Raw genomic sequence first — 25,510 nt, 5'->3', positions numbered from 1 at the left:
GGAGATTTACTCTGTCTCTAACTTTGTGCTGTTCCTCTCTTGGGAGTGTTCAATGGGGACAATGTAGAGGAAGATGTAGTCTGTTTCTAACTCCATGTTGTCCCTAGTGTGGAGGTGTTTGTTGGGGACAGTGTAAAGGGAACTTTACTCTCAATTTAAAAGAATAGAGTGTTTGAAGGGGACAATACAAAGTGAGAATTATTCTGGATCTAACCTCATGCTATTCCTGTCAAGAGAGTGCTTGATGGGTACCATGTTGAGGGAGCTTTATTCAACATCTAACTCTGTGCTGTCCCTGTCCTGGGGAAGTTGGATGAGAACTGTGTTGAGGGAGCTTTCCATTTAGTTTAAAAGAGTAGAGCGAGCTTTACACCATGTTTGACACCGTCAATAAATGGATGTAGTTAACTGTCTCATTCTTCATTGGATTGAGCACATTTACAGAAGAGGAATCATAACAGACTTGAAACATTAACTATTTCCCACTCTTTGCAGACGCTGCCAGGCCTTTAGAGCTTCTTCAGCACTTTCTGTTTTGATTTATTTTCTGTAGCCCGAGAGTGGTAACCCCGTGGAATTCTCTGTCAAGGAAGGTGGGTGAAGCTGAAACACTGAATACTTTCAAGAAAAAGTTACATATAGCATATGTTATATGTACATATAACTCTTAGGTCAAAAGGGATTATAGGACTGCCAGAAACAAGCCGTTTAACATTTCTATAACTTTCAATGAGTTCTTACAACTAAAGGGATCACAGGGTTTGTGGAGGAAACAGGAACAACGTATTGAGTTGGATGATCAGCCATGAACATACAAAAGCTTTAACGCATGTACCAACAGATTCAAGAACAGCTTCTTCTCCACCATTATCAAACTTCTGAATAGACCTCTCAAATTTCAAATTTTAATGTTAATCTTGTTCTTTGTGCACCTTCTCTGCAGCCATAACATTTTATTCCCCATTCTGTTCAATTATCCTAATGCACTTTGTATGGTATGATCTGCCTGTTCTGCCCACAAAACATTTCACTATATATAGGAACATGTGACAATAATAAATTAAATCAAAAAGGGCTGAATTGCCTACTAAAATAGAAGTTGCTGAAAAAGCTCAGCAGGTCCGGCAGCATCAGTGGAGAGAAATCATTTTAACATTTCAGGTTGAGTGACCCTTCCTCAGAACTGATGGTCAAAGTCATAAGTCAAATGATGCCAGGTCATAGTCCAACAGGTTTATTTGAAATCACAAGTTTTCAGAGCGCCACTCCTTCATCAGGTGAATTCTTGATGAAGGACCAGTACTCTGAAAGCTTCTGATTTAAAACAAATCTGTTGGACTATACCACGGTGTTATGTGACTTCTGACTTTGTCCACCCCAGTCCAACACTGGCACCTCCACATTGGAACTCATTGTAGCAAGGAAAGTATTAGTTTATATGCAGAAGATAGGTTGGGGGAAGGAGGTAAGGAGTAAATGATAGTTGGAAATAGAGCCAAGAGAAGAGAGAACAGTTGGACGGAAAAAGGAGTGGATAACGATCTGCCTAGGAGCCTGAATAGCTATTAATGGGGCTACCAATGTGTTGTGCGTAATGGCAGACTATGTGATAATGGCCCACTCCCGCTCCTTTTTTCTCTACTTGGAGACTGCAGATGCTGGAAGCTAGAGTCAATAAATGTGGAGCTGGAAAAGCACAGTTGGTCAGACAGCATTCGAGGAGCAGGAATGTCACAGATTTGGGCCAAAACCCTTCGGCAGGACTGGTGGAAGAGCTTCAGGGCAGAGGAGATAACCAGAATGTTGCAGTGGGAGAGAGACTCACTCAGCTCTCTACCGAGGGAGGACGAAATCTTCTTGAAGGTGGGCATTCTCAGAACAGCCTTCGCAGTGTGGTTTTCACTGACTTGGAGACAGCAAGAACTGCAGATGCTGGAAGCTAGAGTCAATAAATGTGGAGTTGGAAAATCATAGCAAGTCAGACAGCATTCCAAGAAAAGTCAATATTTTGGGCTGAAGCCCTCTGTGGAGATGTTTATTTCAATATGTTTCTAATTATCTGACTTATTTGACAATAATCTAATTATTGGTAAAAAATGTAGGCAATTCACAATCCATCCTAAATAAAAACCGAAGGAACTGTGGATGCTGTAAATCAGGAGCAAAAACAAAGTTGCTGGAAACGCTCAGCAGGTCTGGCAGCATCTGTGAAGGAGAAAACAGAGTTAACATTTCGGGTCCTGTGACCCTTCCTCAGAGCACAATGTATCCCCCTGTCCGAGGAACATCTGCTTCCTGTGCTGAGATGTTGCTTTCCCTTGAAAACTGTGTACGGTGTCTTTTTTTTTAACCGGGGTGAATCCAGATCGGGATTTCCTTGCTCCCCAATTCGTCCTCCTTCAGCGAAGCCAGCCGCCAGATTTTCCAAATGCCCGGTTGTATCCGGAGAGAGAGAGAAAAAAAACTGGGTTTGTCATTGTTAGCATCTTTCTAGTACGGTGTATGGCCCTCTATGAATGTATGTGTGTGTGAGTGTTTGTGTGCGTGTATGTGTATCCGTACAAGACAAGCCGTCTGGCTCCACCTCTCTCTATCCTCTCTTCCCCCTCTCTATCTCTCCCCTCCTCCTCCTCCACCCTTACCGTCTCTTTCACTCTCTCTCTCACGCATCACACACACTCTCTTTCTACCAGCTGCAAGCAGCTGCCTGGTGTTATTTAGGGGAGACCCAGCGGATTAAAATAAAGGAAGCGAAGAGAGAGAGAGAGAGTGGTGAAAAAGAAAAGAAATCACCAGAAGGAGAAAAAGGTGAAGATTTCACATCAGCCTGCAGAATGCTACACCGTCTGTGTTTGCCTGGTCGGATTGAGAGGCGAAAAGAGCACCGAGAGATTGCATTTCTTTAACAAAATAAAAAAGACCACGCAAGAGAGAGATTTATTTTTAAAAAGATAAAGCCTCCCCATCTCCAGCTTTACACGTGAAAAGATACCATCCAGGCGGCTCGGCGTCCTTTGCAATGCCAGCGGGTCTACAGGATTCCGGGCTGCGGTGAATCTGAACCAGTTTAACGGCTCCCCTCATCCCCCCCCCATCTCACCCCCCCAACCCCAAACCACCATTCCCGGAGCTGGGGCTCGACGGACATTCGGCCAGGTGAGAGAATGAGTGCAAGAGCGGACAGCACGGACGGACAGGTGAGTGGCGGAGGGGCTAGGGGGTGGGGGGGGTGCGAGTGACCGGTGGCTTTTCTATTGGGGAGAGATGGAGGATTATTTCCAGCGTATCTCGGGGGTCGGGGCCGGAACAGAGTGACCACCTTACCGAGGGGGTGAGGAATGACCACTGCATCTGGGGGACAGTGACTAAGAAGGGGATCAATGTATCTGTGAAGAGAGTGGACATTTTGTGGTGGGAGAGGGGAGAGTGGAAGGGAGGGGAGGGGAAAGACCATTGAGATGCGGTGACAGTGGCCACTGTATCTGGCGGGAGAGTAGCTCAGAGAAGGACCAATGTATCCGGCATGTGTCTGTGAGGGAGAGTGACCACTCCGATGTGGTGAGAGTGACCACTGTAGAAAAGGAGGAGTGACCACTGAAATATATTGAGAGTGACCACTGTGTCTAGGGGTGGGAGGGAGCGACCACCGTATTTGGGGAGAGGGACCAATGTATCTGGGGACAGTGTCCACTGAGGTGGGAGAGTGACCACTGCAGTTGGGTGTTGGAGGAGGCTAATGGCACGTGAGTTGCGAGGAGACTAACCCTCTGACGCTTGGGGGGGGGGGGTTGCCACTGAGAGTGACCCTGAGGGAAGGGGTGGGGGTAGTTATCCTTGCACGTGAGCTGTGTTCTGGGAGGGAGATGGTGGTGGAGAATGGCAGTTCATGGGGGTGAACATTGACCCCCAGGGTGGGAGGTGATCTTTGAGTGAACCGGAATAGTGGGCCGTTTGGAATCACTGCAGAATGACCAGTGGGAAGGGATGGGTTGAGGGGCGACCTCTCCCATAGCGAGAGTGAGGAGTTACATCCGTTGGAGGGGCGAGTGAGTCCTGACCGTGAACGGTGGCGGGTTGTGTTGGTCACATAAGGACAGGTCTACTGAAAAGGGGGAATGGACGGGGGACTGTGAGACGGAGAATGATCATTGTGGAGATTCTTGCGAGGAATAGCTCTGCAGAGACAGAAAGGAGTGAGAGAAGCAAATACACATTCCGCAATCTGTCCGCATTTCCTTTTTTTTGGAAAAAGGAGCCATTCCAGATCGGTTTGCCAGCAGAAAAGGGGAGCCACCGACGTTTTAGTTTATTGCCCGCTATCATCTCCTCCCGGGTGGTCGCGACTTTTCCTCATCCTGGCTGGGGAGGGTTCACAGACCGACTGGCAGCTTGGGGTAGGGAGGGGAGAGACGGTATGGGGGGGTGGTGTTGCTGAGAGAGAAAGCAATTCGGTGTATTGGCTGTGGAAGCCAGATCTTCCTTCACCTCAGTCATTTCCTTTCTCTTGACGACCAGGGGAAAGGAAAGCGAGAGGGGGTGGGTGGGCGAGAAAAAACATGTTTTAGCATGGCTGCGGAATTAAAACCCAGCTCACATCTGTGTCAACTCTGCCCGGTGAATGTGGAGCTGGAGCACTTGTATTCCGTCTGTGGATCTTGTCTATTAATGGGAGGGAGGGAGTTGGTGAACTGACTGCTGGTGTGATCCCCCACCTCCAAGTCCTGCTACCCTCTTCCCTCCCTCCCTGTTAACTGTACAGTGGGCACACTGGATAAGATATACCATGCTGCAGCCTCTCAGCTCTGACACAGTGCAAAGCCTTGTGATGATCGGTGTTAAAACTGTGTGTGTGTGTATAAAATCATTTAACAAGGATTGCAACCTAATTCACTTCTTGCAGTCAAGTTGCCACTGCCTTTACTCTCAGAGCAGCTTGATAAATATTTATATATTTTCCGCAAAGACCTGCCTTCCAGAGGAAGACAGTCCGTAAAATTATTGATGGGTTCCCATGTAATGGAAATGATCTAATAGGCAGACACACACATTCACTGTCTCTCTCTCTCTCTCTCTCTCTCTCTCTGACATGCACACTCTCGCCTACTGTGTGACACACATACAATACTAAACAAGTAGTCATTCACAATGGATGTGCAAGGACTGTTTAAATACTGCAACACTGTCTGTAATAGGATTGGGGCTGGAAAGCAAAATTGTGCTGTACATCTGTCCAGTCTAGATGGATCCAACTGTGTTTGACCGGTACTTTGGCTCGTTAAGTGGGAAGCCTGATCATTTTTAAGAGGTGCAGTTGTCTACTGTGCATTTCGATGCTCCGTGGTTAAGAATTAAAACAGTGCCCGGCATAATTAGTCATGTATTGTCATAAGACGTGAGATTTTTCCTGGAGATTTTCACCGGCTGCCATATTTTCATTCTGTTCTCATCATGCCATTTGACATAAGTCGTGTTTCTTCATGCCAATACTGTCAAGCAGTTGAACTTTGTAATGGCTGGATTCATAATTAGAGATGTAATTGGGACTTAGGAGGGATTGGTCAGCAATGTAGCTGGGAAGTAAAAAGGCATTAATAGCAATATCCGGTTCTGCACCAGATTCCAATACGGGGTTATAATCTTCCATTTTCTGCTGCCTGTGCTGTTTATTTAGCCCGGGCTCTTCCGAGAGATCATTGCATGTGCAAACTTCACAATCCCTCGCAATCTTTCCATTTCTTCTCTGGCAATACCTGGGCCTGTTAGTGTAGACCTATTTGGTTGAGAGGAACAAAAGCCATTCCAGAGCAAAAAGCAGGGGGGAAATGAGGATCATGTTCTCTCTCCCTGTTTTTTTTCTCTCTCTCTCCCTCTCTCTCACTCAGATCAGTCTATGAAGATAAAGGTGACAATCGGCCATGCATGGTCTATATGTGAGTTGCCAAGCCTTGCATCTGTCCAGGCCGTAGTTCCTTTGGCGTTCCCTTCTCTGAAGGGAGCTCAGTTGCATCAGACATAGTAGCTAATGTCTTTGCTTTCTGGGTGCCTCGCAATAGCCTGTATTTTTCGTTTGCGGGAGACAGCTCCACACCCTCTGCAGTTTAAGACTCAGTGGAGATTTGTTGGTAAGAGGATGCAGCATATTTGAGGGGCTTTGGGAAGGGAGAGGACAGGTGAGGGGCACCCTACACTTCCCCAGCCCTATGTCGGACATTCCAGCCCATTAAGGGGAGATGGGTTCCACTACACTGCCTGATACCATAAATGCTTCACTTCAAGGGGTCATGGGCTAGCAGACTCAGCTCTTTGTTCAGTGCTCTACGGCTAAACACTTGCACCCATTCCTTTCCCCTCACAAGCACAGGGGGAGGGGGTTTGGGGGTCAGCGTCGCAGTGGCTTGCATCAGGGCTGATTGTGTGCCATTCGTCATGAATGCGGAGTTGGCACTGGTGCCATAAATGTGAGCACGGACTCTGCTCTGCCTTGGCTCGTGTTGGGAGATACCAGCTTCACGGAATTGTTCAAGCCTGCTCACCTGGGTGCCTCGGCCTGGGTGGGAGCAGGCGGGACTTGAAGAACAAGTCCAAAAGACAAGTATTCAAAACGTAATTTTGAAGGCTTCTAATTCTCTTTTTGTTGACTGCTTTGATTTCCTCTTCAGTTTTAAACAGGCGTTCTGGCGTAGTTCAGTTGCTACGTTGTTAGAGAGAGCGCGATCTATGTGACTATAGACCCCAAGCATTAAATGCATTTGTTTGAGCTGCGGGTGCCAACATACTGCCTTCATTGTGTTCTCAAACAGTGCAGTATTGCATCAACTAATCCCAGGCAGTTAATCGACTTGGCATGATTGGCATCAGTTCCTCTGCAAAGGAACACCTCCAATGGGTGTCACCACGCTCAGACTTCGAGTTTCAACTGTGCCAACTGGTAATTGCAGCTTCCACCATGTGATCACTTCCAATGAGTAGGCATTGAGTGAGAGGAAAATCGAATCAAGCTAGCTGCCCACCACACTTGGTGACTTTGTCTCATTTGGATGAGGGTCAGTAAGCGGCTGGTTATTCTTGAAATATATAGCCCTCTCCAGCGGGAGTTGGCATCTCAAGGGAAGGGTCTTTGGTGTCTCCATCCAGCCCGAATCTGCCCAAGACTGACAGCCTCTCCATCACCATCCTCTGCTTCTTACGACGGAAGCGCTGAAGACCCCGTGGCAGTATGGCTTCTCTGCACTGAAACAGCAACTTGTAATGGAAGTGAGTGGTGATGTTGCGATGCTAAGATGTTGCAAGGTGGTCTGTGTTCACAGGTATCAGATTTTCTGCATTGTACCAGTTTCACGCTTCGATCTTCTCTATTTTCTATTCTTTTATCGTCTGCTATATTCGTGCTGTGCCTTCTCCATGTTTCCTTTGATCACTGCATTCTCTCCAATTGCCAATTTCCATCCGTGCTTCTCTGTCCTTGCTCCTTCACAATTTCTCGAACGTTCTGTCTTCACCCCCATCTCTTTCACTATCTCTTGTTCTTTTTTTAATTTTCTGTCTCTCTCACTCTCCCCTCTGCTGTCTTCATGTTACACTCCATGTTTGCTGCACTCCTCCACTCTCTAGTGTTCTATACCTTTCACACATTCCACAAACCTGCTTTTCAGCAGCATCTCCTGTCTCTTTCATATCTCAGAATTTACCTTGATGTGTATATTTTTAAGTTTTTTTTTTATAATGCTTAAAAAAGAAGTTAGGAGAAGTATCACATTTGAAAGAGGCTGAACAGCTCTTTCCACTCCATCTGCGTCAGTCTGAATGATTGCAATTTGCTTGCTAACGATAGGACTATTAGTGCAAGATGAAGCAAAGGGTATTCGAAATGAAAAGCGGAGATGTGGGTTTTGTTATACTGTTTGTGCTTGTTGTCTTGCAAACATACAGAATATTTCGGTTTTAGTGAGGAGATATATATGTAATGTAGCCTGAAGTATCACGATTGTGTTTATCTTAAAGTGTTGTGCATTGTTTGGTGTCTCGGTTCCGTTTGCGGTATCATTCCCTGTGTCTCAATACCTGTATTCTACTTCGCTTCTCTTTCTGAATTTTTAAAATCTATCTTTCTTTATGTATCTTTTTCTAGGGACGTGCGTGTCTATGTGCGCGTGTGTCTCTTTCTCTCTGCAAAGTGTGTATGCCGTTAATGTTGCACCTCTTCTGTCTTCCTCTACCTTTCTCCTTCTGTGACTCAGTTCCTTTGTCTCTCTGTATTTTCTTTCCATCTCCCTCTGTGCCTGAATTTTGAGCTGTTGTTTTTGCTATCCCTCTCTCTTGCTGTTGCTTTCTGCATCTGAATATCTCTCCATCTCTTCCTGTCCGTCTATCCCTCTGTCAGGCTCTCCGCTTGTGTGTATAAGTCTGTTATTTTCCGTGCCCATTTTTCTCTGCCTTTCTGTTCCATATTCTCCATTGTCTTCTCTGTCTCTCTCTCTCTCACATATATAGTGATGCGCACTCACTGTCTCTGTCTCTGTCTCTCTCTCTCATTCGCTACATCTATCCCTCTGTCTCTCAATCCCTCAGTATGGCCATGTCTACCCAGCTAGCTCTGTGGCGACTCTGTCTTTCTCTCGCAATATTTTATCCTGCTCCATTTCTCTCTTTTCAATTGCCCGTTGTGTCCCTCAATTCTGTGTATCTCTATTTATCTATCTCCATATCTTTCCACACCTCTCTCCACACCTATCTTTATTGAATTATCTGTCTCTCTGTCACTACACACCTGTTTCTCCCAGAACGCTTGATCTCTCTCTCTGTCTCAGTCCCTCAGTTGGTCTCCAGCTTTCTATTTGTCTCATAGTCTGCCCCCATCCCTCTGAATACCTCTATCTCTCTCACTTTCTGTCCCTGTCTCTCTTTCCATCTCTCTCTGTCCATTCTCATCTCGGTATCTGTGCGACTCTCTGGTCTCCCTAGTTGTCTATTTCTTTCTCTGCAACAACCTGTCTCATCCTCCTGCCCCCACCCCCCCATCTGCCACCACTAAGTCCCTCCTGCCTCAGCAATGCTCAATGCTCTCCTTGTTGTTCTGTGTCTCTCTCTTTCTTTACCACACCCCTACCCCCCTCCCTCTCTCTCTCGGTTGTTTTCCTTTTGCTCAGGCTCTCCTTCTCTCTGCGTACCTCCCTGAACACACATTTCCGTCTGCACAAATCTATACCTTTTTCTCAGCACTCCTTTGCAGAAAGAGTCAGATTGTGGGTGTGATAAAGGAGCAGTGTACGGAGACAGAAAGGGAGACCTCCTGTGTGTCGTAATCAGTGTGAGAAATGGAAGCTGGTGATATTATGATATCAATCAAGAAGTCTTGCATAGCCTGATGATTAAATTAATTCCAACATTCCCAACACCTCACAGTGTTGTGCAATCTGATCATTTCAAAATGGTAGATTTCCATCATTTGCCTGCTATTCGGTTCCCAGGTATAAAATTCTGATGGCAGCTTTTCAGAACTGTAGCTTGGACTGTGAAGGGCGAAGCCAGAGCTTTTAACTCCGTGCACACTCCATTGTGGAGCACACCTTCCATTAGCCTGACCTCATCCATTAATACAGTTATCGTCCCCAGTCCTGTCTGCCGCATAAATGGATCTTGTGTTTATAGAGTGTAGCCCCTCGTCACTCAAGATGAACCTTGTTTGCAGACAAAGGTTCATCCAAACCAAAGATGCTGTGACATGTCTTGTTGATTTTATTTTTGGTGTGTTTGGTTAAGACAGGGTGGTGTCTGCAATGCTGTCCATTTTCTTTATCAAGTTGAATCATAGCATTATTTCTTTTCAACGTAGCAATGCATGTCGCATGGGATATCTCTGGCATTTGTTGCCTATCCCTATTTGCTGTTGTGCAGTTGAGAGAGTCCCAGGATTATTTTTCCAAATATATTTTTATTTGTGGGATGCCGGTATCGCTGGCAAGGCAAGCATCAATCAGCCACCAGTTGTTGACCACAAGAGAATGGAGGTGAGCTGCTGCGCTGTGTTGTTGTCATTTCTGATAATACTGAATGGCTCATGTTACTCAATTCTGAGGGCAAGTAACAGTCAGGACACTTTACTGTGAGTCTAGAGTCACGTCCAGGTCAGATCGGGCAGGGAGAGGGCATTAGTGAAACAGTTGAAATTTTATGACAAAAATCAGCATTTGTTGCCCATCGCGAATTTCCCTTGAAGTGAGTGACTTGCTGGGCCATTTCAGAAAGCAGTTAAGAATCAATCCTATTGCTGTGAGAGGCACGTGCAGGTCAGACCAGGTAAGGATGGTAGATTTCCTTCTCGAGGGTATTAATGAATTGATGAAGTTTTGTAAGTATACAGAAATAATATTTGGTGATTCTGCTGGTAAACACAGGAAGGATGTTCTCAATAATCAGGGAGTCCAGACCCAGGGGTGACAGCCTCAGGATTTCGGGTAGGCTGTTTAAGGCTGAGATGAGGAGAAGGTTTTTCACCTGTAGAGTGATGAGCCTGAAGAATTCTCAGCCACAGAAAACAGTTGAGGCCAAAACATGGAATGTTTTCAAGAAGGACTTAGATATAGTTCTTAGGGCTAAAGGGACAGAGGAGAAAATGGGAACGGAGGACTGAGTTGGATGATCAACCATGACCGCATTGAAAGGTAGATCAGGGCTTGAAGGACTGAATGGACTATCCCTGCTCCTATTTCCTATCTTTATAATATTCGATGATTGTTGGCATGGTCACCCGCACTGACAGTAGCTTTCAATTTCAGGTTTTATTAATCGAATTTTAAATCCACCATCTGCCATGGGCAATTACGGATGGGCAATAAATGCTAACTTACCCAGCAATGTCCTCACCCTGTGAATGATCAATTCAGAAAAAAACCTGCACAAACCCACAGCAAACCGCTGTAGTAGCTTGCACGCTGTATTAATGTACATACCTGATGGGGGCCTTGGCTACCAGTGCCCTCTTAGGGCGCATTTCCTCATCAGACAGAGATGGCATAAGGGGGCAGAGATAGGGAGACAAGTGTGATTTGTTTTTTAGGCCTGAAGCCTTACCTCAATCATACCCCTCTGCTGCCAATTTTCTGGTTTCTCATTATATTTGGGGCTTTTGTTAAGTCTCATGAAATATAATGATGCAGAACGTTGGGTGTGTCTTCGAGGTAAAAGCAGATAAACTGATGTGGATGTCTCAAATGACGTGCTATGAAAATTAGCCACCCTTGGGATGATGCTATTGTCACCTCCAAAGTGGTAATAAACAGTGAGAAACCACCCCTGGTTGGAAATAAATGTACTGGAACGGTGTTTTGAACTATAGCAGAGGGGTCAAATGAATATGTCACATAGAATCCCTACAGCATGGAATCATGCCATTCAGCTCATTGAGCTCACACTGACCCTCTGAACAGCATCCCACCCACAGCCACGCCCCTATCCTATTCCTGTAGCCCTCCATTTTGTGCAGCAACCTGCTAATCCACCGAGCCTGCCCATCTTCAGGTTGTAGGAGGTAAACAGATCACCCCGCGGAAACCCACGCAGACACGGGGACAATGTGCAAACTCCACATAGTCACCCCAGGCTGGAATTAAACTTGGCTTCCTGACACAATGAGGCTGGCAGTGATAACCACTGAGCCACCATGCCTCTCATCTCATTCTCCAGTTTGTTGATTATTCCTTAATGGGTCAATCATTAGACTCTCTGGGCATAATGTTCTTCAATCCTCTGTCCCCCTAACTCTACCCCATAATGTTCTCAGCCTTGGTGTCTGCAACCTGGTCAAAAGATGACTGGTGAGTGAATGTGACAATGTAATTGAATTCAAATTCCACCATCTGCTGTGGTGGGGTTCGAACCCAGGCCCAAGAACATTACCTGGGTCTTGGGGTTAAAAATCCAGCAATAATACCACTATGCCATCTCCTCCCCAATAGCTGGCTAGGTGTGCTCTCAGGGTTATAGGTTGATGATTACACTGGTAAGCCACATTATGAAGGTAACTTATGCAGCCATTGAGTCCTAAAGTGGGTCTTGAACTTCTGGGTTCTGACTCAGAGGTAGGGATGCTACCTACTACACTACAAGACCTCTATTTGCAACATTGGTGAAGGTTAAAATGACTCTCGGCTAATCCTGTAAGAAAACAGAACCATGCTGGAAAAAACTCAGCAGGTCAGACAGTATGTGTGGAGAGAGAAAACAAACTGTCAATGTCTCAGGGTGATGATCTATCCGCTGGGGAAGGATCATCAATCTGAGACGTTGGGAATATTTTCCTGGTGGGCTTGGGAACCTGAAAGTTGGCTTAAGTTAGGAGGTCTTGTGCCTGTGCTGTTTAGGAGCTAGAGCAACAGGGTTATTCTCCTCAAAGGCACCACCATCTGAACCTGTAGTCTTGTTGAGTTTGGATGGGCAGGCAGATTGCTGATGCTGGCCGAATCAGCAGCCACGAACTAAGGCAGCCCATCAGGAATGGTAGGTAGGTTGAAGATTGAGAAGGCACTTCACAACGGATCTGTGGAAATAGTTACATATTTCCCAGGGTCGGGAAGGCAGAAACCTCTCTAGGTTTGGGAGGGATAATGCCTGAAGATGGATCATTGAGGTGGAGGGTGTTGGTGGTGGGGAGCCAGTGCTTTGGAAGATGGAGCCCCTGGTGCATGTGCTGAAGAAACTCAGTAGGTCCAGCAGCCTCTGTAGAGAGAGAAAAACAAGAGTAAACATTTTGAGTGTGATGTGACACCTCGTCAGGAATCTGGAGACCTCTGAGACCTCCGCAGGGAGGCTGCCATTCATGAAGTTAGCAGCGCCCACCCTCAGCAGGATGAGGGGTGTCTGGAGGGTGTGGTGTATGATGATGGCTTGGCGGTGTGCCATCCTGGCATGGCAAATTTCCCCTGGTGCCACAAATGTTACTACTGCGTTGACTCTATGTTTCTAATTGTACTTAAGTTTTGTACCTGAGTACCTTCGTACCTAAGATGGTGCCCTGTATGTACACTGTCCTCCTGTACTTGAGTACCTGTGACAATAAAGCTTAAATCAACTCAAATGAAATAAATCAAATATACTCCCAACTGGGGAAACAGCAGTCCCAATATCACTCGTGGAGGAAGTCATTCATATCCTGGTCTGCCTCTGAGAAACTGCTGCTCCTGACTCAAAAATGTATTACAGGAGCATGGTTTACATTATGTCTCGCAGTCAGTATGCCTTTAAGGCATATGCTTATTATGTCATCACTGAATTACAGCATGTAACCTGATGGTATAAAGGTCTCAAACTCCATTTTAACTGAAGCCACTTGAAGCATGATTTGCTAAGGAGAGTAGGCTGTTGTTTGTAGCATAATATTCACCCAGGCGCTGAAATGCTTCTGACTGTAATATATGTATACATCAGGAACTATAATAAGCAGCTGTTGATTCTTTCAGTGCCTTGTTATCCACGTCTCGTTCTTGTAGTGCAAAAGATAACATCAATTGTTGCTGCATCAGCTAAGAATTTTCTGCTGGAAGCAAAATGGACACATCCTGACATGGCTCCCTCTCTTATTTTCTCACTTCTCCTGTCTCCCTCACCCACCACGCGACCAGGAGAATACCTCCCTGCTGCCACCACCACCCCACCCGCTATGACTCCTCCCCCCCCCCCCCTTCACCCCACCAGTACCCCGTTGCCCACTCCAGACTGAGCATTGTCTGTTTTTCCATAGAAAACAGGAGCAGGATTAGGCCATTCAGCCCTTCGAGCCTGCTCCACCATTCAATATGTTCATGGCTGATCATCCAATTCAGACCCCTGTTCCCAACTTTTCTCCATATCCTTTTATCTCTTTTTAGAACTAAATCTAACACCTTATTGAGAAACAGCCAATGTTGTTATTTCAGATTTCTGCCGTCTGCTTTTTGTTTCATACATTTTAATCTTCTGCTGTGAGCTGAAATTTGTTTGTTTGGTTTAGCAGAGGAAATAAATTCAGTTGAATTGGCTTGAGGAATGTCTCAAGAAAGTCCTGTTAAAAAACCCCAGACAGAAACCCTGGTCCCTGGTTAACATGCCCACTGTCACACTAACGGTACCTTGGCCTGGCTCACTGATACTTGCTGCCTTGGTGCAAGCATTCCTCAAGGGGGCACTGTTTGTGCTTCAAGAAGATGAACAATTATCCCACGGTGCACAAAGAAAGTGAGTGACCTTCAAAGAGACATATTCTTAGCTTACTGTTTATATTGAAATCTCAATAACTAGCTATTTCTAAAGAAAGTCCTGCATTTTGACAGCGCCTTGTGCAGCCACGGGCCAGTCCAAAGTGCTTCACACGCTGACAAAGTATTTTATGAAGTGCGAGCAGCCCAATAATACATATGGTACAAATCATACCACAAATGGCATTGGAGATAGTGTCCGGATGTTCTTTTTCAGTGATGTTCATCGATAAGGTATCAGCTAAGACAATGGAGGGAGCCCTCAGTTCAATAGCACAGTGGTATCTTTTACAGCCACCTGAGAGAGTACTTCTGATTAATAGGTCATCCAATAGAAAAAAGTACCTCCAACAGTGTAGCACTCCCCTGGTACTGCAGTGGGGTGTAAAGCTCATCCAGGGTGGGAGTTCAACCAGAGGTAAATTTGGTAGGTGTTGACTAGTGGTATTAATGGTAGATGATTAATCTAGAGACCCTGGTAATATTTTGGGTACTTGGGTTGAAGTACCACTATAGCAGATGGTGGAATTTGAATTCAATAATAATCTGGAATTAAGAGTCTAATGATGACCATGAAACCATTGTCATTTGTCAGAAAAAAAATGTGATTCACTCATGTCCTTTTAGGGAAAGGAACTGCCCTCCTTATGGTGTGGCCTACATGTGACTCCAGACCTACAGAAATGTGGTTGACTCTTTACCACCCTGTGTGTAGTTGGAGATGGGCAAAAAATGTTGCCCTGGCCGGTGATGCCCACGTCACATGAATGAATTTTTAAAAAGTGACACAAAGTGATTCAGACTCCTAGATGTTCAGCACAGATTGGATTGGTGCTAACGACACTGACTTTCCTTCTTGTTCCATTTGGGATCAATTTGGGATCTATCCTTGCATCTAACACAGATTGGTGCCAATAGCTTTAAGTTTCATCCTTGGGATGGATTGGGGTTCTACCCCTAGTGGAAGTCTTGACACTGTGAGTCTACCCTGCCTTTTGGACAGGGAACTCAGCATTAATGGGGGAAAGGGGGGGGGGTGCAGTGGTAATGTCTCTGGACTAATAACCAAGAACTCCAGGTTAATGGCCTAGGGATAAGGTTTCGAATCCCACCAGTGCACCTGGTGAAATTTGAATTTGATAAAAATCTAGAATTCGACACCAAACCTAATGGAAATCATAGTTGATTGTTGTAAAAACCCAAATGGTTCACTGATGCCCCTTAGGGAATGAAATCTGCCGTCCTTACTTAGTCTGGGCATACATGTGACTCCAGACCACACCAATGTGCTTGAGTCTTAACTGCCCTCTGGGTAATTAAGGTTGTGTAATAAACACCTAGCCAAAGAGACCCACATGCTATGAATGAATTTTAAACATCATTGCTATTTGAGGAAGAAAGGCATTGACCAACTTGTGCCAGTTTCTAACTTCATTCCCAAAGGTCCAGTTCCAATTTTGTAGGCTATTTTCCAGATTCCTTATCAAGGAATTATGAAAAAAATAGCAAGACAACTGGTACAGCCAACCATGTCTACTTACCCTCTTGTTTTTGTTCATAATTAGATCCCTTTGTCTAATTATTTTTCTCTTTCTCAATGACGCCAGAGATGTTTCAGTTTGCATTGTTGGGAAATCCAGGCCAGAGGTGATCTCTTGTTTGACTTTTCAGCCAGAGGAGAGAGTTGTTGAGATTGAGTTGGACCACGCTCAAGCATGCGGAATGTGTGTTCTCGTGTCAAAGATTTATTGATGTTAAAACCTGTCAATTTGATTTGCTGCCCCCCCACCCCCCTACTCCCTGACAGGAGAGGTGGAACCTTATGCTGATTGGATGAATAATCATCTATTTGTGTTTACGCTTTCAGGAAAGAGGTTTTCTATTCAGTCTGTTCAGGGATGTTATTACAAGCCTCTGGAGCAGTTGGGACTTGAACCGAGGCCTCCTGGCTCTGAGGTAGAAAGCCCTACTCTCAGGATAGGGTAGACAGGGAGGAACTGTCCTCCTTGATGCAACAATCAATGACCGTTGAGCTCTATGATTCTTTTGAGGGATACAGACATCACTGGCAAGGAATGCATTTGTTGGATCTCCCTAATTGCCCTTGAGGCCATTTCAGAGGGTAGTTAAGAATGAACAACATTGCTGTGGGTCTGGAGTCATGTGTAGGCCAGATTAGGTACGGAGGGCAGATTTTCTCCCCCTAAAGGACATGAGTGAACCAGCTGGGTTTCCACAAAACAAAATCAATGATATCTGTCATGGTCACCATCTCTGAGACTAGCTGTCAATTCCAGATTTTTTAATTGAATTTAAACTCCAGTAGATGGCTTGATTTGAGCTCTCAAATAGATGGTATCAACCTGGACCTTTGGATTGTGAAGTGCCTCCTTGTGCAGCACTATCTCACCATTTCCCCTCTGGATAGGAGATGTTCAAGCACACTATAATCTACCTCGGAAGCAGGTGGGGACTTGAAGCTGGACATTCTGGTTCAGAAAGACCCATTTCTATATCTGATGTAATTCTATGTCTGTTGACCATAGTATTCATGAAAAAAATCTTCAGAAACCCACAAACTGTTATGTCATTTCACCTCAATTCTTGCCTGACTTTAGAGCATAGAACAGGAACAGGCCCTCCGACCCACCATGTCTACGCCAACCATGATATCATTCTAAACTGATCCCATCTGCCTGCACATGGTGTGTATTCCTTTGTCCCCTGCCTGATCACGTGGCTGTCTGAATGCCTCTTAAAACATTTCTATTGTATCTGCTTCTCTCCTCTCTCCTGGCAGCACGTTCCAAGCACCTACCACCATTTGCGTTAAAACAAAACTTTCCTCTCACATCTGCCACTGGCCTCTCATTGATGAAATGTTAGCAGGGATATTGCAGGAACACAGTTGAAGTTAAAATCTGATTGGCCATGACCTTATTGAATAGTCGAGCAGGCTTGAACCTGTTTGATTGGACCGAGTCGCAGTTTCAAACATCACGCTGCTTCCCGACTGTCTCCTGCGCTGATTAATGGGAACAGTACTGCCAATGTGCCAAGTCGACCACAAGGGGCGAGGAGTTAAACTGCTTCATATGATGTTGACAATAAAATTCCAAATCATGGATTTGGTTTTTCTCTGAATAATTGCTCTGCTGTCGTCTTCGCATTTAATCTCTGGCTCAAAAGCCTGGAGTTATTTGATAAGCATTACATGTCTCTGTTATTGGAACATTACATTGGCAAAGCGTCATCCTCCTGCACTTCACATAGATACCTGTTGCAATTAATTGGTTGCAAGTGGCACCTTTTCAGCTCTTTTCACTGGAAATGGCAAGGAGCACCAAAAGCCCGATAACGAGCGATCAATCATTCCCCTTTGTTCCGTCTTCCTCTGACTTGATTGAATTCTCATCCTCAGCACCTTCTGCTTCAATCTCAGTCACCCCTTTCTCAAAATCCCACACCGTTTTGTTCTCCCTTAACCACAACCCTGCTCTGAGCAACCGGAAGAAGGGGACACAATGGACTGGTGATTGTCCAAGCCAGGCTAATTATCTGGGAATGAGAGTAAAGTACTTCAGAAACTGGAGGTCTGAAATCATAAGAGACAGCGCTGGAGAAACTCAGCAGGACCGGCAGCCTCCCTGGAGAGAGAAAAACAGAGTTAATGTTTTGAGTCTGGTATGATTCTTCTGAACTGATCTGGGGACAGGAGGTTGAGAGGTGACCTTACAGAGGTTTATAACATCATGAGGAGTATAGATAGGGTGATTAGTGGGTGTCTTTTCCCTAGGGTGGAGGATTTCAAGACCAGGGGCATATTTTTAAGGGGAGAAGAACAAGGCTTAAAAAGGACACGATGGACTTTTTTTTTCCACAGAGAACGGTTTGTTGTGTGGAATGAACATCCAGAGGAAGTGGCGGATGTGGGTTCAGTTACAAAGTTTAAAAGGCATTTAGATAAGTTCATGAATAAGAAATATTTGGAGGGATATGAACCAAGCATAGGCAGGTGGGATCAGCTTAGTTTGGGAACATGGTCAGCATGGACTGGTTGGACCAAAGGGCCTGTTTCCATGCTGTATGACTCTCTATAAATCCTACTACCATGGCAATATATTAAATTTAAATCCAATTAATTAAAAATCAGAAATAAAAGCTGTTTTCAATAATGATGACTCTGATGACTATCACTGATTGTCATTAGAAAAGCTACCTGCTCACTAACATCATTTAGGGAAGGAAATCTGCCATCCTTACCTGGTCTGGCCTACATGTGACACCAGACACACAGCAATGGGGTTGAGTCTGAATTCCCCTATGAAATGGCCCAGCAAGACCCTCATTTCAAGTACATTTAGGGATGAGTTAATGATACCTGAGGTATCCCTCCAGATCTGGGCCCCAATTCCAATAAGATGTGATGATGAATGGCTAAGCCAGGGAGATTCAAATGCTCACACCCTGGATTTTAAGTAAAGCTTGAGGCCATGCTGGGGAGAATAAACAGGTGGTTGTGGAATAAAGATTTTACTGTGATGAACGTTACATTGTCTACAGAAGACCCATTGCTTAGGGAGGACCAAAGGCAGGTGTTGGAGTTTTAAGAATGAAGTTGTAAATGACGGAGATTCAGGGCTCTTGTGGTGCAGCAGTAGTGTCCTTACCACTGGACTAGGAAAGCCTGGACTCAAGTTCCACTTGCTCCAGAAGTGTATCACAGCATCTCTGAACAGGTTGATCAGAAATATTTCTTGGTAACAACAATGGATTTAGAAGGAAGTAGGTTTGCGTGAAGAGTCGAGGATGTTAGATAACAAGGCATGTGGAGAGATGGCATTGTCATTGAATAAGATAGTCCTGTTCCCAGGTGGCAAAATCGAGAAGGGGCATTGGATAGCTGTATTCAGATAGGGGAGGGGCCAAGGTCAGAGACCTGGGCAAGAGTAGCACTGGGAGCCATTGTTTCTGTCCTTGCCCCTGTTAGAACTCAAGAAACATTGTCTCTTCAAGCAAAGTCCAGCCGCTCTTCCAGAATCATGGTGGGATGTGGAAGTTACACTTTGTGGTAGCGTGATGGCTCCTCATTCAGAGGCCCAGGCTGGTGCAAAGGGGATAGGGGTTCAAATCCCACCACAGTAAATTAAATTTCAATTAAAATGGTTGATTGAATAATTATTATTTCAATGGAATTGAATGACAGCAATGATTAATTTCTTGTTGATTATTGTTAAAAATCCATCTGGTTTGCAAACACCCAAGAGAGAAGGAAATCTACCACTGTTAGCCAGTCTATACGAGACTCCAAACCCCAGGCAATGTAGTTGGTAACTAAATTCAAATGCAATGTCAGGTGAGCAATAAATGTTGCCAGGAACATTCCATCAAGAAAAAAAGCTTAAAAAGTCCGGAAGGAAGAAGAACAGTGATAAACCAGTAATACTTGGAATGAATGGACTGGTTGTGCTAGTTCTGCAGTTTGAAATACAAACCTGTATATTTCATTCACCAATTTTGCTGTTTTCTTTCCTTCAAATTCAACTGCTGCTTCGCCCAGTTTTTTAAACATTCATTCATGGAATAAGGTTGTTGATGGCTAGGCCAGCATTTATTGCCCATCCAAGTGGGCAGCTAAGAGTCAACCATGTTGTTGTGGGTCTGGAGTTAAATATAGTCCAGACCAGGTAATGACAGCAGTTTCCTTCTCCGAAGGGCATTAGTGAACCAAATAGGGTTTTCCCAACAGTTCCATGGTCATCATTAGACTCTTAATTTCAGATTTTTTTTTATTGAGTTCAAATTCCACCATCTGCTGTTTGTAGAACATTATCTGGGTTTCTGAGTTAACAGTCCAGCGATAATACCCAACTATTCACATTCCTGGGCTCACCACAGTAATCTAGTTCCCCGCTTCCCTTGCTCTGTATCTTTCTCTCATGACTTTGCGAGCTCAGCTGAACTACAAGACCCCACAGTATCTCACTGACCACTCAACCTCCCTTCCTGGTTCCCCATTATGATCATTGAGAAAATGGTACGCCTCTCCCACATTCGGGTACTGCCCCCTCTCCCGTTCAAGCAGTTGCTGCTGGTCCTCAGAAAAACTCACATGGAGCAGCCTCTGCCCTTGAAAGTGAGCTCTGCCTCTTCAAAACTTCTACTCTGCTTCAAAGTCATCTGATGCATTTGGGCTGCCAAAGGGGGAGGTAACGGCCTATTGGTATTATCACTAGACTATTAATCTGGAAACTCAGCTAACATTGGGGGATCCAAGTTTGAGTCCCACCATGGCATATGATGGAATTCGAATTCCATCAGAAATATCTGAAATTAGTTTGATGACCATGAAATCATTGTTAATTGTCTGAAAAACCCGTCTGACTCACTCATGTCCCTCAGAGAAAGAAATCTGATGTCCTCACCTGGTCTGGCCTACATGTGACTCCACACCCACAGCAATGTGGTTATGCTGTCAGCTGCCCTCAATGCAATTTAGGATTATTGATGAATGCTGTCCTCGCCAGCATTCCCTCAGGCCTGTAGGAGCAAGATACTGCTGATACTGGAATCTGTACTGAAAACTGGAGTTCACACAGTGGGTCAGACAGCGTCCATGTTGAGAGAGCATGGTCAAGTTTTGAGTTTAGATGGCTCTTCATCAAAGCTCTGAGTTCCTCTGACCTGTACCTCCAATAGTGTGACACTCCTTTAGCACTGACCCTCTGACAGGGCAGCAGCAGGCATGCCAGCTTATGTAGGAGAAATGTGCACAAGACCAGAATTGATCACAGAAATGTTATTTTCACACAGCAACAACAATGGAGCATACCCAGACATGATGGACAATTTTTCCCTGTCTAATGAAAGCAAGATAAATTGAATCCACCCAGTTACCTCCCCATCAGTATGCTTGCAATCATCAGCAATTGATGGAAACTGTGTTATCGACAGTGCTATCAAGTGGCACTTACTTAGCAATAATATGCTCGCTGATGCTCAGTTTAGGCTCCATCTGTGCACTCAGGTCTAGAACCTATTACATCTTTGGTCAAATCACAGGTGAAAGGCCTGAATCCCAGATGAGAGATGGGAATGACATTGAAGAAGCATTTTAAGTGGCATGGAGGAGCCAAATTGACGTCAATGAGAGTTGGAGGGAAATCTCTCCTCTGCAACAACAGTAGTTAGTTGATGCATTTTTGGAGGATCAAATTTTGGTGTGAATTATACTGTAAATGGCAGAACCCTTAGGGGCGTTAACATACCGACAGATCTGGGCGTGCAGGTCCACAGTTCCCTAAAAGTGGCAACACAGGTAATTAGGTGATTAAGAAAGCATACGGCATGCTTGCCTTCATCGTCTGGGACGGAGTGTACAAGAGTTGGCAAATCATGTTGCAGCTGTGTAAAACCCTTGTTAGGTTGCGTTTGGAGTATTGTGTGCAGTTTTGGTTGCCACATTACCAGAAGGATGTGGAGGCTTTGGAAGAGAAGGTTCACCAGAATGTTGCTTCATCTCAAGGGCATTGGCTGTGAGAAAAGGTTGAAAAGTCTAGGATTGTTTTCACTGGAAAGACAGTGGCTGAGAGAAGACCAGATAGAGGTCTACAAAATTATGAGAGGCATAGATAGGGTGGATAATCAGAGGCTTTTTCCCAGGGTTGAAGTTTCAATTACAAGGAGGGTCAAGGTGGGATGGCAAAAGTGTGAGATGTGCGTGGAAAGATTTTCATGCAGAGAGTGATAGAAGTCTAGAATGCACTGCCAGAGGAGATGGTGGAAGCAGGTATGTTGGTGACATTAAAGAGGCATCTGGATGGTTAATTGAATAGGGATGGAACAGTGGGATATGGACTGAATAAGGGCAGAAGGTTTGTTTTCTAGTTTAGTCAGGGCATGATGATCGGCACAGGCTTGGGGGGCTGAAGGGCCTTTTCCTGTATCATACGTCTCTTCTTTTATTTATACCTGGCACATAGGAAGATGGCCACAGCTGTTGGAGGTCAGTCGTCTCAGCTCCAGGACATCTCTGCAGGAGTTCCTCAGGGTAGTGCCCTAAGTGCAGTCGTCTTCAGCTGCTTCATCAATAATGTTCTGTCCATCGTAAGGTCAGAAATGTTTGCTGCTGATTGCGCAATATTCAGCACCATTTTGTGATTCCTCAGATACTGAAGCAGCCAGTGCCCTAATTCGGCAAGGCCTGGGCAACTGACAGGCTTAGGCTAGCAAAATGTGAGGCTGGATGAACACAGCAGGCCAAGCAGCATCTCAGGAGCACAAAAGCTGACGTTTCAGGCCTAGACGCTTCATCAGAGAGGAAGGGTCTAGGCCCGAAATGTCAGCTTTTGTGCTCCTGAGATGCTGCTTGGCATGCTGTGTTCATCCAGCCTCTCATTTTGTTATCTTGGATTCTCCAGCATCTGCAGTTCCCATTATCTCTGACAGACTTAGGCTTATGTGTGGAAAGTACCGTAAATGGTACGAGATAGTATTTACATGGCCAGTCTGGTCCTGTGGCTACAACTACACATCAGAGGCTGGGAATTCTGTGGCAAGTAACTGCTGTCTTCCCCCATCATCTGTAGGTCAGAAGTGTAATAAAATGCCTTGATGAGTGAACACCCAAGAACCAAGATGGTATCCTGGGCAAAGAAGTTCACCTTCACCACCCATCCCATCCGTCACCTTTAACATTCACTCCCTCCACCACCAATGTGTGGTAGCAGCAGTGTGCGCTGTTGACAAGCTGGACTGCAGTAATTCCCCCAGGCTCCTTGGACAGCACTTGTGAAATCTGGAAGTTCTACTGTCTAGAAGGACAAGGGCAGCAGACACGAGGGACCTCTACCTCCTGCAAGTTCCCCTCCAAGCCACTCCCCACCCTGACTTGGAAATATACCGTTGTTCCCACTGTCGCTGGATCAAAATCTTTGAATTCTCTTTCTAACAACATTGGGGGTCAACCTATTGCACACGGACTGCAGTGATTCAAGGAGGCAGTTCACCACCACGTTTTTGAGGGGCAACTAGGGAAGAACAATAAATAGCACTGATACCCATATCTCAGGAATGAATAAACAAAGAGGAGGGGGAGAATGTTTTGACAGTTGTCAAAATATACAACAGGTTTTTTTTTAAGTATTAAAAGCCTCACTGGAAAATGAGCAAATGCAGATTAGTGACCCGAGAGGTTATGGGAGATCAGGAGTTGGTGTGAGGACGGTGATGGATTGGAAACAGGCCAGGTTAGAGAGCACAGATATGGCTCTGAGACTATTGTGACAACTAACAGAGTTTCAGAAAGGCAATTTCTCTGCTTGTGACCCTCCTCTCAGTACCTTGTCACTTTGTTGCATTTCCTCCACTTTAGCCCTCTCTCATTGTAATTTTCTTTTTGGCTGTAACTGATCCTACCCTCGGAGATCAGCTCTTAAGAATCTTTCACTGCATCAGTTGCAATGTGATATTTTGCACTAACTGCTCAGCCATTATGACACAGGCTGTTGCTCCAAATTACAGCTTCATTGTTATTATGTTCTACCTGTCTTCTCCGATATTTCCCTGGAGCTATAAGAAAATTATTCACTCCTGCAATCATTGCTTAATGCATATTTATCCCTGTTATCCCAATCCAGTCAAACACTTGTTTCTGTCTCCAACCTCACCACAGCCACTGTGACCTATTTGTGACTCCCTCACCATCTACACCTGGTTGTGCGGCTTCTCTGTGTTACTGTTTTTCCCAATGGCACTCAGCTTGCTGAGGCTGGGTGTGGTCAGTTTGCTCAGTTGGCTGGACAGTTGGTATGTAATACATCAATATCGTGTAGTGATTGTAATGAGATTGGCAGGTGGTCCTCATACAAATATGAGTTCTCTGATTGGGGCTGTTAATCTGATCCAGTCAGGGAGCCCTGGCTGACAGATATAAACAGGAGGGTCAGGCATCCTATTCACTCTGAGAGCTGGCCATGAGGGAGCTGGATCAGTGTCCAGGACACTCCCTGTGTAAATAAAGGATGATTTAGTGATGGGATACTGGCCTCTGTGGAGTTATTTCATGGTGTAGGTTCAATTCATGCACCAGCTGAGTTCACCAGGAAGACCCCTTTTTCACAACCTCACCACTCCCCACCCTCATTGCCTGAGATGTGTCTCTGGTCAAATACACCACCAGTTGTCTCTCCAATGAGAGACTTCTATGGCAACTTTCATTTCTTAGTGCAGTTTCATTGCTGCCAGCCTGTCATTTAGCAACTACTCCATCCTTGTCATCGCATGGCTTTGGAGGAGAGGGTTTTGATGTAGGGATAACACAGCAGTCCGACTGCCATCTCCAACCCCCTTAGTGTTACCCTTCTGTGGCTGTGAGGATGCTGCAGTAGCCAGCCTGTCCACTAGGGGCAGAGCTGCCCAGCAAATAAAACCAGCTCCACGTTGAAAATAGCCAGCAGAATGGAAGTGGGATTGTTCCTCACATGGATCCCATTTGATGCCATTCCTGAGCAAATCTCACTGGGACTCTTTTGGCGCAGTGGTAGCATCCTTACCTCTGAGCCAAGAGGGCCGGGTTCCAGTCCCAACCCCACTAGATGTGCCTTGTCACATCTTTAAACAGCATGTATAGACAATACCAAGAAAATCTCACTCCACAGTCCAGATATATAAAAGGACTTTTCTTCGGGCACAACTGTCTTCTGGGGTTTTTTTTTTGTTTTTCCTAGTGCTGTTGTATGGGAAGTATTTGGACATGATCGTGAAGCTTTAGGTAGTGACAGGTAATGAATGGTCTTTAATCTTTCGTACATTAGTGCAGTTTGCCTGAAAGGGATTTATTTTTCTTCTCTTCCCTAGCTTATGTTTGCTTATGTTTGTAACCGTGCTGAAGCTGTTACAGTGAGTACCTGCAATAAACAGCCACTGACATTCCTGGGGGGAAGAGAGACCTTTGCTGTTCCCAATATTTAATCATCAATACTGCATGGATATAAAGCCCCATTGCATCCAAGAGGGAGAAATAAGCCATCAACACTGTGTCTGGACAATAGAGAGTCAGAGCGTGAATGCACTCTCACTCATATGTACTCTCATACTCGCTCATTCTGATTCCATCTCTCTTTCTTTCTGTCCTTCTCTGTCACTCACTCACTGTCTCAGTCTCTGCTTTTTTCGCTCCCTCTCTGTCCCTCACTCACTTGCCCACTCTCTTGTCACTCTCCCATTTGTATTCATCATAATCCAAGTTGATTTCTGATTTACCAAGTCCCATTCTCCGTCTG

At 45.2% G+C, this 25,510-nt stretch overlaps 1 protein-coding gene across 7 annotated transcripts in view; it reads left to right on the top strand.

Moving 5' to 3' along the window:
• Nucleotides 1–2,519: 2,519 nt before the first annotated feature.
• Nucleotides 2,520–25,510, top strand: part of LOC125447480 (adhesion G protein-coupled receptor L1-like) — a 518,001-nt gene continuing 495,010 nt past the window's right edge. For 5 of the 7 annotated variants that reach the window (XM_059639853.1, XM_059639852.1, XM_059639851.1 and 2 more), the window contains exon 1: nt 2,521–3,197. The gene's annotated coding sequence lies outside the window, so the exon portion shown is untranslated. Of the gene's footprint in view, nt 3,198–25,510 lie in introns of all 7 variants that reach the window. The other 2 variants (XM_059639848.1, XM_059639850.1) reach the window with 2 other exon arrangements.

Source organism: Stegostoma tigrinum, chromosome 35 (genome assembly GCF_030684315.1).
Source record: "Stegostoma tigrinum isolate sSteTig4 chromosome 35, sSteTig4.hap1, whole genome shotgun sequence".
Classification (NCBI taxonomy): Eukaryota; Metazoa; Chordata; class Chondrichthyes; order Orectolobiformes; family Stegostomatidae; genus Stegostoma; species Stegostoma tigrinum.
This window is presented reverse-complemented; position numbering and strand designations above follow the sequence as displayed.